The following is a 12765-nucleotide window of genomic DNA, read 5'->3' as shown; positions in this document are numbered from 1 at the left end:
TTTAAACCATATTTTGTGTACAGTTTTAGAATCGTCTTTCAAATCCTTTATTTTAATACCCAACTCGATAGGTTTATAAGTTTTATTTTTGTTTCGGTTGCACAATTTGCAGTGCATAATCCGCCATATTGGTTTTGTGATGACGTCACATAGCCTATGTTACTCGGGATGAGGTAAGGATTCCAATGATATCTCAAACACCTAAATCGGTTCAGGCACTTAGCTGTTACGGTGTAACAAAGAAACTTACATACCCACATACAAACATGAACCCTGAAAACAATACACTCTTTTTTTGGGGCAGTCGTGTAAAAATCAGTAACAATTACTTATCAAAGCAGAGGAATATAAATGATCGTATTAGATTCATAATTGTTACATATTTGGCATTATTTATTTTTAAAACGTGTTTTTCAATAAAAAGACACGTCAAGATTGTTTACCTTATTTCTAATGCTAAAAAAAACGAACTATAGTCAGCTGTCAAACTGGGTCTTCTTTATTTAATGGCGGTCTGGCCAAACAAGTTGGCACAAATTTGCCAAGTCAAACTGTGTCAACTTGATAGCTGCACTAAAGCGTCGCTTTTCAGTAACGTCTGAAAGAGACAGTAAAAACGGGCCTGCAAAAGACTAAAATCATCAAAATACCAGCCAGTCAAGCACAATACCTCATTATCCTTGCCTCACTCACAATTAAAAAAAACTAGCGTCACAATTTGGCTTTTCTTAACCGGGTTTCCCGCGCTTTTCGCGTAGCCCAGCCAGTTGGCATTTGGTCGTCCGGCGGAGCGCACGTTATCACGCCCGCCAAATTATAACGTAAAAAATTCGAGACGATTGTCGTTTACTATTTCTGTAGCGGACAGTGTGACAGTGCGGTGTTGTGTTGTGTCGTGCTGTGATTGTGTGTGTGACGATTTTTAGTGGGATTTGTTTGGAGTTTTTGAGGTAAGGTGACATTTGATAACACCTCTTTGAATCTTTATCTGGTTAATTTCAGATAGTTTCATGATGTTTAACAAACTACATTTTCTATCATTTAATCTTAACGCTGAAATTATTCTACAAACTTTTTATGATGTTACAAATAATTACCTATCTCACCTTTTTTCGCTTAATGAGTGATTTAATTTATTTTTTCCACCTCGCCTTTGAAAATTCCGTGTTTAGTAAAAAGGTTTTTTTACGGTCTGCTCTAATGAAGTAATTTAATTTTACCCTCAAAATTGTGGTTCGTGCTGCTTTGGGTTTTTAGGGGTCCGTACCGTGACTTTCATTTTAAAATTTTCAACGTTTAACGTTAAATAATATGAAAAATGAGTTTTCGTGTTATTAATACAGATGTTCAAGTAGGGTGACTGCTATGGTTGGCCACTCCTAACAAAATCAGAAAGAAACAAGCCACTTGAAGCCTTATTCTTAAGAGTAGCCACTTACTATGTAATTGCCAATATAACTATAGCAATCGCCCTAGCAAGGTCTTTCAGGCAAAATCTGAAAGAGGTTTTAGTAAGGTATTTAAAGGTTAGAGATCGGAAATGTAACGTTAAATCGAATTGAAAAAATGGATGTAACTATTTGAATGAAGCTGGATTAGGTTAAGGATTATTATGTATAGGGGTAAAACATATTAGGTCTAATTTATGTTGATTTAAAATAAAATTGTGATAAACTTATGCTTTTCCAAAGAAAAGACTTAAGTTGGTCATTTTATGAAAGTATTTTATACAAATACAAATGCATTTATTTCATTACTTTTTTACAGTTGTTTTTATTAGGTACCTACTAAAAAGAATATAGGTAATTATTATTTTACGTTCTTATGCCATACTAGTTTCTGCCCGCAACTTCGTCTGCGTAGAAAGATCATAAAAACTATCCTTTATCCTTCCCCGGGCCTCAAATTAACTCTATAGCAAATTAAAAAAAAAAATAGGTTCAGCGGTTATAGCGTAAAAGGTTAACAGACGGCGAGAGTTTCGCTTTTAAAATATGAGTAGAGATTAATTATGGGTGAAATATGGGTGAAATCCGTTTATTAAAAATAATGTAAATATTCAAAAAGGAGTGCAAATGGTAAAGAAGTAGGATACAAATCCAGATGGTAGCTGATTGAACTCAATTGAAAAATTAGTCGTTGCAAGTGCAACCGCCTATAGTACGCTATAGACATATACCTACTGTGTGGAAAGATAAGTCTGGCCCAGGAGGTAAACTACCTTAAATCCTTAAGCTGGCTCATTTTACTTAAAGGAGACATTCCTTTATTTTTAAAAAGAAACAAAACTGCATTCAAAGATTTTCTAAAACTCGCTTGCCTCGCCCGGAACTCGCACCGACTAAAAATTCCAAAAAATAAAAACTCGCAATTTTATTCTACTAGTCGATACAGTTAATGTTAATTATAACATTTCTCCAAGAAACATTAGGTCTTAAACTCGTCTGTCGTACAAAATATCCATAAAATATAATATTTAATACTCAAGATTTTTTTAGACAAGCCAAATTGAAGAAAAAATGAAAAATACTTTGAATGCAGTTTTGTTTCTCTTTAAAAATAAAGGAATGTCTCCATTAAGTAAAATGAGCCAGCTTAAGGATTTAAGGTAGTTTCCCTCCAGGGCCCGACTTATCTTTCCACACTGTATATTTACTTTTTTTTTTAGCTTGTTATAAATGATATGATATGATATAGTGTCCCACTGCTGGGCAAAGGCCCCTCCCCTTGATCTCCACAACTCCCGGTTTTGTCCTTTTTCCGGCCAGTTACTGATGAAGGTGTCTAAAAGGGTCCACTGATTAGCAGTCCCCCGGACGGTATCGGCCTGTCAGTTAGAACAAAAAGTTGACAGTTCCGAACAACAGACAGGCCGATACCGTCCGGCGGACTGTTAATCAGTGGGCCCCTTAAGTCGTCCCGCCATCTCTGTCTGGGCCTGCCACGTCCGCGCTTCTTTTGCGGTATCCACTTGGTGGCTATACTTGCCCATCTATCTGGAATTCTGGATGCATGCGGCAGATGTGACCCGCCCAGTCCCACTTCATACTTACTTTGTTTTATTTTATTTATCCGGCTCAAAAAAAACAAGTTACAGGCAATTGCAGGAGCTAGAATGTTAATATACAGTTCAGAACTAGACTATAACTCTAAACATATAATCATAATATAAATTCACGTAGATTAGTTTAGCATAATTTATAATGTAATTTCATATTATGAGAATAAATATCTAAATCTAAATCTAAATCATGTAGGTAAGGTCAATGTGGCTAAGTCCGTCATGGGGCTATTCCGTCCCCCAGCGTATATTTCTTTGATTTTTAATTGTAGGAAAAAAACATTTGCTGCAAATAAAAGCAATCGCTGCTTTGTTGATCAATTTATCAATTTCGTTCGTTGTTCGAGAAAACAGTGATAAAAGCTTGTAAATAGGTACCAAGAATGTAATTTTTGCCAAAAACTTTTACTAAACATTTAATAAACCAATAGGAGACTTGATAAAGCAAAAAAATATTCACGATTTTACTCAAGAAGTACTTTAACAAGTTTATTACCTTAAAAATATAATGATAGAAATACATATAATATTTTCTTACTAACGTAGAATTAGGTAAATAAAAGTATCCTTACAATTTGACTTTAGTATCTTAGAAGGCAGACATAATGTTGAATAAACATTATTGGTGAGAGACAAATAGTCGCGTTTGATGTTCTCAAAGAAAATTGAAGAGATTTGATTTGTAAAGAATACAGAGAAAAGACAAATGTAAATTAGTCCTTTGAAGGGTACCTTTATTTTATTACATTAGGTATTTAAAACATAAGTCATTGAATAGAGTTATAAATAAGAATTAGACAAGAGTTAAACCTGGTAACGAAATTTCTTTTTCACCTCAGCAGCTCGAACAAGGGTACTTTGCTACTTAAAAACAGTGAGCAAAATCGCATTTTGCTCACTGAGTGAGATGAGTGAGACAAAATGAGCAAAATGCTCACTCAATGAGCAAAATGCGATTTTGCTCACTGTTTTTAAGTAGCAAAGTACCCTTGTTCGAGCTGCTGAGGTGAAAACTTAATTGTTGGTATATCTTAAGAAAACATGAGTGAATAGAGGTAAGATGATGAAGAAGGAATTCATTTTTCGGGTTCTCTAATATGTTCTCACTGCTGAGGTGAAAAGTTTTGTGAACTACACGAGATCAAAGTTATTTACATCTCGTGCGCTTTTGAGTCCCTTACTACGCTCAAGATTCTAAATTAGATTCACTCGCTACGCTCGTGAATCTAGTATAGAATCTTTCGCTTGCACGGGACTCAAAATAATCACTCGAAGAAATATCAAACTTTGATCTCTTGTTGTACAAATAACTATTTTTGATGTTTGCGACTAATGGTTGCCATTTTTTTTGCCCACTTTTGTACGCCCAGCCATATAATTTCATGGCCACTTTATTAATGAACTTGTTCATAGCAGGCGTGGCTCACTCCGCGATCTCGTCGCTTTACTACAGGTAGCTAAAAGTACATCCGTTCCGGCCCCAATTTTGGGGAAAGCCATAAGCCGCGCGTGGCGCTGTCGCCATCTAGCGGCCATATCTGTGCTGATCGTAACAGACGCGTTTTGTTAGAGAGTGAGTCTTCTGTACTTACATTAGTACTATTATTTATTCTGTGTTCATAGTGCATTCATCCGATATTACCTACGAGTAGAATGATATTGGAATCATATCACTTACGACCAAATTCGAACAATAATATGCTTCTAAGAGATCACTGTGGTACGATACCGATCTGTCAGTGTCAAAAGTGACGTTTTTGGTTGAAACAATGTCACTTTTGACGCTGACAGATCGTTATCGTACCGCAGAGATCTCTTAAAAGCATTGTTCGTATACGGCCGTTAGCTGCTATTCACGCATTCATTTTGCTCAACTCATCTTCACAAGTATTAGTTCGAGCGAGACGCCCGCGCGAATGACAGCTAACTGATATGATTCCAATATAATTCTAATATCGGTTTGATGTCAGAGACACGTTCGAATAGGCCTGTATGTTACTTACATGGTTTATTAGGTTAAAATTATTCACCTACAGGGCGACGCGTGCCGAAGTGGAAAATGTCATTATCGTCGCTCAAATACTCATCTGTTTTATCACCGATTATATATACTTATTATGTATGAATTTTCAATTTAATCCTACGATATGGCCACCGCATACGTAACAGAACATGTTGTACACCAAAGAGCAATTAAAAAGATACCGTTTATAATAGTTTCGGAAAACTAGTTTTAACAAACGAAACACGTTTTCACTTATAACGCGTTTTTACGGTAACACAGCGATTGAAAGTATTGAAACGTTCTACAGCTTAACCCACTGAGTCACTTATTTTGTTTGTCACTACTTTGTCGCGTCTAGTCATTTCAACGCTATGGTTATAAATTCAGTGTAAACTCGTCAGTCGCCATTACGTTCAATTTCGTGACGCCTCGTAATAATAAAATATGATAACGCGCTTAATGTTTTAACACCTTTAGCTTATCATAATGGAAAAGTATTACAAATACATATGCGAATTAGAAAACATACACATGGGTACTTCAATTTAAGGTACCCTACCTTAGGTAGATTCGGATCGCGAATACATTTAAGGTTCCGTCACACAACAGTAAGCTAGGGTAACATTCCATTTCTGATCGCAGCTGCACTACTGGTACTGAACGCGTCGCTGTTACTGTAAATTTCCATAGTAAAATGAACAGTAGTGCAGCTGCGGTTGGAAATGGACTGTTACCTTTAGGGTGACACTCGGATGTCACCTGCAGCTGCAGTACTGTTGCGGCGTCGTCGTTGCCACCGCTTATAAGCATTGTTCTAATTGGGCCGTAAATAATATGATTCAAATATATATCATTCTGATATCAGTGTACGTACGTTCAATTTGTTACGCGTCTGTCTGTTTGTATGTTTGTTTGTTCGCGATAAACTCAAAAACTACTGAACGGATTTTCATGCGGTTTTCACTTATAAATAGAGTGATTCTTGAGGAAGGTTTAGGTTTATAATTTGTTAAGGTTTACCCGTGCGAAGCCACGCGCGAGGCCTCTTCGGGCACAGTGAAAGAAAAGGGCCTCGCAGATGCGACTTCGCCCACGGCTAGATTTGTTCACGCAACGCCACTGGTCAGGTTTGTTAATGGTTTTAGTAGCTAGTTAAACGTGAGTGTTGATTTTAATAAGGTGGCATAGCGGCGCGACCTAGATCGTGCGCGCGCGGCGCGCTTTTCAGGTGGCTCGCTATTATTCGCTTGCAGAGCGCTCGCTGCACTCGGTGCAGGCACCCATTTTGATCTACAGAGTTATGTCACCTATGTGTCACCTTCACTATTTGACAAATGTCTTGTTTCACCGCTTTAAGGTGACAATCCATTTCCAACCGCAGCTACACTACTGTTCATTTTACTATGGAAATTGACAGTAGCGACGCGTTCAATACCAGTAGTGCAGAAATGGAATGTTACCCTTAGAAAACTCATGCACTCTGTTAAATCACGACTCACGCTAGACCAGGCCGGGGTCGGGCTGGAGCTTCCGGGATTTCGTTTTCTATGGAACCACGTGATCACCGATCAGCCGTCATAGACAATGACATGTCGGACGACTCGGCCCGGACGCGGCCTGGTCTAGAGTGAGTCATCCTTAAAACAGTCTACGTCACAACCCTTGTGATATGCAACCGCTTTCCAGAGAGCAGTAGACAGGTCCAGGTCCCGGTCAGTTGCGGTACGCGGTGGGCGGTAGTATCAACACCACATACGCTATTTATTATTATAACGCGTGTTAAAATGTCGCAAATCGACTGTGAAATGCTATTAAACGTCTTAAACCCTTTTAGAACACAAAATGTGTGACTTACATTAAAAACCGGCCAAGTGCGAGTGGGACTCGCGTTCCAAGGGTTCCGTACATTAAGTCCGACTCACGCTTGACTGACGCTTCACATTTCTAATAGGTTTTCACAGGAAAATTAAAAAAAAATACACTACATAGTTCTTTACCTATAGATTACAGAATCTATAGGTAAAGAACTATGTAGTGTATTTTTTTAATTTTTGTCCAAGTAGTTTCGGAGATAAAGGGGGGGGGGAGGATGGTCGGACAAACAGACAGACGCATGAGTGATAAGGTTTCCGTTTTTTCCTTTTGAGGTACTGAACCCTAAAAATAGACTGTTTAAACAGTGAAATGAGTGTGGTTCAGGCCAAAGCATCATGTACCTAATCACCGATCATCCATAGATTAGATTAGATTCGATTTATTTATTTCACAACATATGATTACAGTACAAGTTACATTAATGTCAATTTATAAGAATCTATATTGTGATCGTCAGAAATACATTTAAATAATAGCATGATAATACAAATATATTCATAATGTGAAAAGAATTCACCTGAGAAGGATCGTCAAATAATAACAATAATTAACAAAGCAATGTCAAAAATATCATATTTTAACGAGATTCTCATTACGTTCTAGTTATTCTCGAGTTTAACACGATATGTCTAGTCATTCAATGTCACCGCGGCGTCCGGTTTCACTAATATCATACGAACATAATTAAAAACGCCTTGAAATCCCAAGGCCAAGAAAATAATTGTCGGACAGTGTCTTAAGTTACTCGATATAATTAATTATAATGTCGTTGATGTGGAAGTAGTTGATAATCCTAAATATTCTTTTGTTTTTCAGAGATTTTGGAAATTTTAATGTTATTAAATCCATAACGTCGTTATTATTACGCAATAATAACATTTTTACGCGTATTTTGTTATATCAAAGCAGTTTTTTTTATCTTTATGCTGGCCGTAATGCAGTCGAAAGTAATGTCGCGCTGCAATACTGCTGCTGTAATGCTGGTGCAGTCTGAGTCCGAACGTCACCTTTAGGGTAACATTCCATTTCTGACCGCAGCTGTACTACTGGTACTGACGCGTCGCTGTTACTGTCAATTTCCATAGTAAAATGAACAGTAGTTCAGCTGCGGTTGGAAATGGACTGTCACCTTTAAAGAGGTTAGTTGATGCTGCTAAATGTTAGCTAATTGTTAGCCGGGCGCAATTATGTTCAATTTATTTCCCACTTTCGTAAAATTTTCAGTATCAAAAATCAATGTTCAGATACCAGACAGATACGACATATAAATTTATTTCATAGAATACCTATGGTATACATACAACTTTGGGGTCGTTGTTTTTTGGTGTAGAACAGCATATTCTGCCATCACTGGTGTAGAAATATATAAATAGGTGATGGAATACATTAACTACAAATACTTTGTATACCGTAAAACGGGGTGAGTAGGTTTCGCGGGGAGAGGTGGGTTATGAATGGGGAGAGAAGGTTTGAGAGGGGGGTGAGAAGGGATTTTAAGGCTACTGCTACAAAAATAATGTATTCCAATTTAAAATGGAGCTATAGTAATACACATAATAATAAAGAATCGATCCAACAATCTTCCAAAATCACCTTTGTATGAAAACCCCTCTCACCCCAAATACGAGGCACTACGGGGTGAGGTGGGTTTTCCTCTTTATCGTCAAAGTTATGAAATGGAACTACCCAAAATAAAATAAAAACTGAAATACAAACGTCCGGAACACTTATTATATACACCATTCAGTTTTTATATGTAAAAATAAAATGTTATCGAGGTTTGAATTTCAGTTTTGAGCGTACTCGCCCCATTTTACGGTACCATAACATTAACAAGCAATAATAAAATGTACATCATTCAATAAGACGTGTCGACAATAAACTGCAAAAAAAATATTTCAAGAAAATACACAAAATATAATAATAATAAGAGAATAATCCTATATTGGGAAATGGTGCGTGAAAATGTTCAAAGAATATTGCTGATCTGGCGATTTCCTGCCAAAATCCTTTGTGAGCCCGATAAATCGACGATTGAATCAAAATAGGTAGGTATCAACTATATTACGCGATCTATGAAAAAAAAAATATGGATATCGTTTGATCTTTTTCGAAGCTGCTATTACTTACTTGGTTAATTTACGCACGTAGCTGACTTTCACGACACAGGCTTAGCCTAGTGTGGAAGTCGTCGATAATCTGCATACTGTATTTAAACAATTCTTCTTGGTTAATTTTTTTTTTTTTACTTGTCCATTTTTAGGGTTCCGTACCCAAAGGGTAACAACGGGACCCTATTACTAAGACTCCGCTGTCCGTCCGTCCGTCCGTCCGTTTGTCACCAGGCTGTATCTCACGAACCGTGATAGCTAGACAGTTAAAATTTTCACAGATGATGTATTTCTGTTGCCGCTATAACAACAAATACTAAAACAGAGTAAAATAAAGATTTAAGTGAGGCTCCCATACAACAAACGTGATTTTTGACCGAAGTTAAGCAACGTCGGGCGGGGTCAGTACTTGGATGGGTGACCGTTTTTTTGCTTGTTTTGCTCTATTTTTTGTTGATGGGTTCCCCTCCGTGCGCGAGTCCGACTCGTACTTGGCCGGTTTTTTTGTTTTTAGTTAACTTGTCCTGTTAGTATGTATTGTATGTTGGTTTGTTAGAGGGCTCATTTAGACGGCGCGCCAACTCGTGTACGATTTTAGTTACATTGCGGACGATTGAGGTTACATCAATTAAGCCGACCGATCAAATGACGGAATATAATGAAATTCGCATGCGAGTTCCCGCCTCGTCTAAATTAATGAGCCTTAGTGTGAGTCAAATCTAGGAAGCTAAATTTGACCCACTTTCCGATTTGGGCGTTTTTTTTTGTTGTCCCCTACACTTTGGGATTTTTTATGTTATTTCTACTCAGAATCACGAGCTCTTTCTATCCTAATAGGAGAAAAAAAGTGTCCTACGGTTTTTATTTCCATTCCGTCACCATTTTTCATAGACTTTGTATGGCGGTCGCGAAATGGAAAGATCGAAAAATGTATGGATATTTTGGGACACTTTTTTCTCCTATTAGGAAAGAAAGAGCTCGGGATTCTGAGTAGAAAATGTAGAAATAACATAAAAAATCCCAAATTTGAAAAAAAAAAGTGTAGGGGACAACAAAAAAAAACGCACATTTCCGTTTGAGCTGAAAATTTGCACGCATGTGTTATGTAAGTCAGATGACAATGCAATATTATGGTACCGTCGACCTGATCTGATGATGGAGACAGGAGCTGGCCATAGGAACTATGGGATAAAACAACGCAATGTAATTGTGTTTCGGGTTTTAAGAATTATCTCGATCTCGATCATAGTTGCTGTAAAGAAAAATATAGTCAGCCACAATAGTTTGAACCAAAAATTAAATGTTTGCTTAAAACGTATTTATATTTTATAATCAAGCCACTTGGCAGTACATTAATGATCTCAACAGTATTCTATTTGTTATAAATGTTATACCTAATCGTATTTTATCCTAAAATAAGTCAAACTTTATAAACGACTTATTTCTAAATTAAGATTGCCAAAGATGTAATCTGATAATACTGGGAACTTATCGAGTTAAAAAGTAGCGCGCCATACAAATGATCTTTGAAATTTGTAGTCAGTTTCCAAATATACAATTTTTTTTGTTTTCAAAGTATAAAATGTTGGGAGATAAGTATAGAAAAAATTGAAAGGACAGAAAAGAGGCAGGAAAAAAATATAAAGACGTACATAGCATAACGCACTACATAAACTACATAAAATTATTGTAGTTTTATATCAATAAATCCATAATATAATCAGGGTCAAATATCATGAAAATCTCACACGGAAACTAGACTGGATTTTCAAGAGCATTCTTCCACCAACACCTTACCTATACATTTTTAGACCAAGATCTCTAGTAGAGTGTCGTATGTATAATTGTTAGACCGCAGTTTGACTTCTGATCGTGATCCTTGTAGTAGGGCTCCTGGGCTACAAGAAACCTGATGTTGCCGGGCTGAAAAGTGGTGCCGTTCCCCCCACCACCCCCTTGAAAATCCCCTATAAAATGTTCATAGTCTTAAGAGATTCTAATGGTTTTGATTTATTTTTAATTACTTATTCGTGTTAAAATAAGATGATACAACATATACCGTGATAAATAGAATAGTTTGACGTAGCTGTTTTTGACGGTCGAGGCTTAGCGAGGTCGTCAAGTAATAAGTTTTAGGAGCAGTTCAAAGATGGACTAGTATAATAATTTGCATACTACAGGGACGTTATATTTATATTGAATAGTTTTTATTGAATATACAGGTAACAAAATGATGATAAAACCATACAGATTTTCAGTTATATAAATCGTTACCTTGCATACCATAGCAGTAAAATAATAATATTCCTAAAATGGATATACGCGAGTGATCTAACAATCACATTTTTGAACAGAATTGAACAGATTATTCAGAGTTAATGAGGTAAAAGGTAAAAACGCACGACGGCGACGGGTTTCCTTTTTATTTCCCGGCTTTATGCCTCTGTCATAACATACCTCATTTCTATACTATAAAAACATTGTATTGTGACGCGAAACACATTTTAAGTGCTTAATAAAAGCGTGTCATTTGTAGAACAGCCTGCTTTTCATGTCGCCCAATGTTCAAGTAAGGAAAATACAAAAACTTCGTTTAAGATCAAATTGTATTATCTTGCCCGATGCAAAAATGTCTTAAGGCGCCTTTAGACAATGTTAGGCAGCTTTTACACTTACGTCTAAAAATATGGATACGGACAAAGTGCCAAAATATGTATACACGATCTTATTGCCTTTATAAGTCGGGATCGTAGCAATTGGAAATCCGTGGTCTCTGCCGACCCCTCCGGGAAATAGGCGTGATTATATATGTAGGATGTATAATTAAGGTAGAACCCTAAAAATGAAAAGTCATTTTATCGCACCATGAACAGAAACTAATAAAAACTAGTAGCAATTAAAAACATTGTATTATGTATAGAGTTATAGGTGACACAGCTCAGGTAAGAAAGCACATCAAATATTTTATGTTGGTAATTCATAACAATCAATCGGATTTATATCATGTGTTTTCCCATTTCTTTTAATAACTTTGTTTTCTTTTCCTTTTGTAAGAATTTGATATGTTTTCTGAAAGAGCTACGTATTTGTATGATTCCATGTACTTACATATGTATATTTTTTAAATCAAATTTCTATTACACCTTATGTGTATAATTGCATGAATTATATAGTGTAGGTAATTTAAATTGTATTTTTTTCCTTATTTACTCGTAGTGCATGTTAATTATAAGATGTAATTTTTTTTTGAAAAGATATGTCCCGCCGAGTTTGTTGCCGCTACCATATTGGGATACCCTCCTCCAATAGAGGGGGGATTTAAATCTTCTCGGGGCAGAGGTATAGAGTTGGAGCCGGTTAGCTTTATTTGACGTTCATAAAAGCGCATTGTAATTATGCCTACTTAAATAAACTATCTTTTTATCTTTTTTTTTATCATGTCATGCTTACGTCTTTTTTTTAAATTTGATTCTTGATTTGATTTAAAGATATATTTGAGATACATCTGGGCGTTTTTTTTTTGTTGTTCCCTACACTTTTTTTTCAAATTTGGGATTTTTTATGTTATTTCTACTCAGAATCACGAGCTCTTTCTATCCTAATAGGAGAAAAAAAGTGTCCTAAGGTTTTTATTTCCATTACGTTACCATTTTTCATAGACTTTGTATGGCGGTCGCGGAATGGAAAGATCGAAAAATGTATGGAAATTTTGG

At 36.3% G+C, this 12765-nt stretch overlaps 1 protein-coding gene across 3 annotated transcripts in view; it reads left to right on the top strand.

The window, feature by feature from the left end:
* Positions 1-747: 747 nt before the first annotated feature.
* Positions 748-12765, top strand: part of LOC134657483 (octopamine receptor beta-2R-like) — a 240349-nt gene continuing 228331 nt past the window's right edge. For 2 of the 3 annotated variants that reach the window (XM_063513054.1, XM_063513053.1), the window contains exon 1: positions 754-950. The gene's annotated coding sequence lies outside the window, so the exon portion shown is untranslated. Of the gene's footprint in view, positions 951-12765 lie in introns of all 3 variants that reach the window. The other variant, XM_063513055.1, reaches the window with a different exon arrangement.

This window comes from Cydia amplana, chromosome 20, assembly GCF_948474715.1.
Source record: "Cydia amplana chromosome 20, ilCydAmpl1.1, whole genome shotgun sequence".
Lineage (NCBI taxonomy): Eukaryota > Metazoa > Arthropoda > Insecta > Lepidoptera > Tortricidae > Cydia > Cydia amplana.
This window is presented reverse-complemented; position numbering and strand designations above follow the sequence as displayed.